We start from the raw sequence: 2,541 nt of genomic DNA on the forward strand, positions 1-2,541 counted from the left end.
CCCCCAGCCCCCCAAACTCCGCCTTCCCCAAGCCTACCTAATAACCACCCCCAAAGAAGAGAAGCAACAGGGGCTCCCCGCACCCCTTCCCCACTCCCAGCTCTGCTAACCACGCGGCGCACGCGCGCGCGCAAGCACGCGCGCGCCCTTACACACACACACACACACACACACACACACACACACACACACACACACACACTCACACACCCCACCACCATCCTAGGAAGATCTATGCTGAAACTCCTTTCCTCCTATTATCCATGGAGGGGGCGCCAGCGGTTCAACCTACATACCTCCCCATCCTTGGTTCCCTCAAATTCCTGGGGCTGAGGGTGGGAAGAGGAAATTGAGTCTTGGAACCCCAGGAAGATCCTTATTCCCAGTTGGGGGGTAAAGGGTTAAGGCAGGAGCCAGTCTTCAGAGGCCAGACCCAACTGAACCGGGATGGAATAGGGTAAAAGGGAAAGGATTGAACCTAGATGTGAGAAAGAACTAACAGAGGGCAGGGGGGGGGGGAGGACGTTGGAACAAGTCTCCATGGAACCATCTTCCTTTCCTAGAAGAACAACCCCAGAGAAGCAAAGAAGTGTGTACATTGCCCTAGGTTGGAGATCAGGAAACCTGAGTTCTGATTCTTAATCCTTGTTCTTCCATTAACAAGTTGTGTAACCTTTGGGTAAATGCCTTCCTCTCTCTGAGCCTTAGTTTCCTCATCTGTGCAATGAGGAAGTTGACTGGACAATCTCTAAGGCTCTGACCTTCTTCTGTGGACATAGGAGGCAATGTCACAAACCATAGGCCAGGCTGAGTGACTACCCCTTCATGCCATCCACCTGCACCACTTTTCCCTGCAGCCCCTAGGACAGGCAGAAAGGAAACTGGCATTCATTCATTCCTGGATGTATCCATTCAATAAATAGGTGCTGGGTAACTATGCTGTGCCCTGTTCAGAAATGAAACACACACTATCCTACCTTCAAGGAGCACAAAGTCTAAATGGGGAGGAGGGACATGGAAACCAATCATTATGACAGAATAAGATAAAGGTTATGCATGATCAGCCCGTGTGTGTGCACAGTCACTGTAGAATCCTCCTGTGTGTCATGTGCTACATTGGAGTCTGACATATAGTAACTGTTACCCCATTTACCCTTAAGGAACGGAGGCCGAGGGAGGGTGAGTGACTTACTCAAGGTCACCTGCTCGTACTCACAGAGGTAGTCCTAGAATCCAGATCTTTCCCATTCAAAAGTCCACGGGGATGTTTGGGAGTAGAAAGTTAGCTTGAGGTAAAGCCTGGATATCTGATCTTTGGGGATAGAGGACAAGCACACTGATCTGCTGGGATGGTCCTGCCCCCTCATCTGGGGCAGAAGGGCCACTACCTCCACCCCCACCCACCTACCCACCCACCCACATACATACACACCCCACTCCTGGTCCTGCCTCCATTTTCCTACTGTTCCCTTAACTAGATCAGGTGAAGGTGACTCTGTCTGCTTATTGCTTCAGAACTATCCAGCCTGCATGTTCCTCACCTTGTCAGTGAATCCATCCTCCCTTCCCAAACAGAAGAAGGGGATACTCCTGAAGAGGCAGAAGTTCTTCACTCCCATGGCAGAGGAGGAATTTCACTTGGGGGCTCATTCCAATGTCTCCCACCCATGCTTTTGGGGAAGTCCTGCTTCACAGCTAACTCCAACCCCTCTACTGGTTTTACCCCTTTCTACCTAGTTCAGTCCTCACTGCAGACAGAGAGCAGAGGTCCTACCCTTTCCCTTTTCTAACCCAAATAGGCTCCTCACCCTCCCCATTTAGTTGTTATAATCTTCCTCCTGTCCCCCACCCCCCACTGCCTTCTCTTCCTCACTTCAGGGGCTTTTGGAATTGAGATAGGTAGTCCAACTCCTTTTGCTCAACCCTGAGCTTCCAAGAGATAAAAGACTACCCCCACCCCTTCTCCATTCACATATATTATCCTTCCAGGGAAAAGAGGGGTAAAGAAAGGGGGCTTGGAAGGACCCAGCTGACCAGCTGGTCACCATGGCAACCGGGCCTCTTTCCAGACAATAAGCCTGGCTGGGAGTGGGTGTACGACTAAGGAAACTAGAAAACACAAGCAGAGAGAGAAGAGGATCAGAGGGTCCTAGCCTCACAGAAGACTGGAGCTGAGGAAGCGAAATCAGGATTCTGACTATGCTGTGGCCTGAGTCAAAGTCCCCAGGCCATCTTTCCAGATGATGATGCATGGTCCCTCTCCCCATTCCTGAAGTTTCCCCAGATGGGCTTCCCGTCAGAGTGCAAGCTAGGTGCTGGAAGCAGTGGGCAACTCAATGCTGACCTCATGTGGCCAAAAGGGGATGCCACACACCTTTTATGGTTCAGAGCCAGACAAGGGCTGGATGGGGGTAGATTTTTTCCTTAAATTCAGCCTCTGTATGAATGAGAGGTACGGTCACTGCACACTCCTGAGTTCTTGTGTCCTTACAGAGGGCTCAAGTGCACCAAGCCCTTAGACCTTCATAAAGGAAAGTTTCA

This window comes from Hipposideros armiger, unplaced genomic scaffold (assembly GCF_001890085.2).
Source record: "Hipposideros armiger isolate ML-2016 unplaced genomic scaffold, ASM189008v1 scaffold_72, whole genome shotgun sequence".
Classification (NCBI taxonomy): domain Eukaryota; kingdom Metazoa; phylum Chordata; class Mammalia; order Chiroptera; family Hipposideridae; genus Hipposideros; species Hipposideros armiger.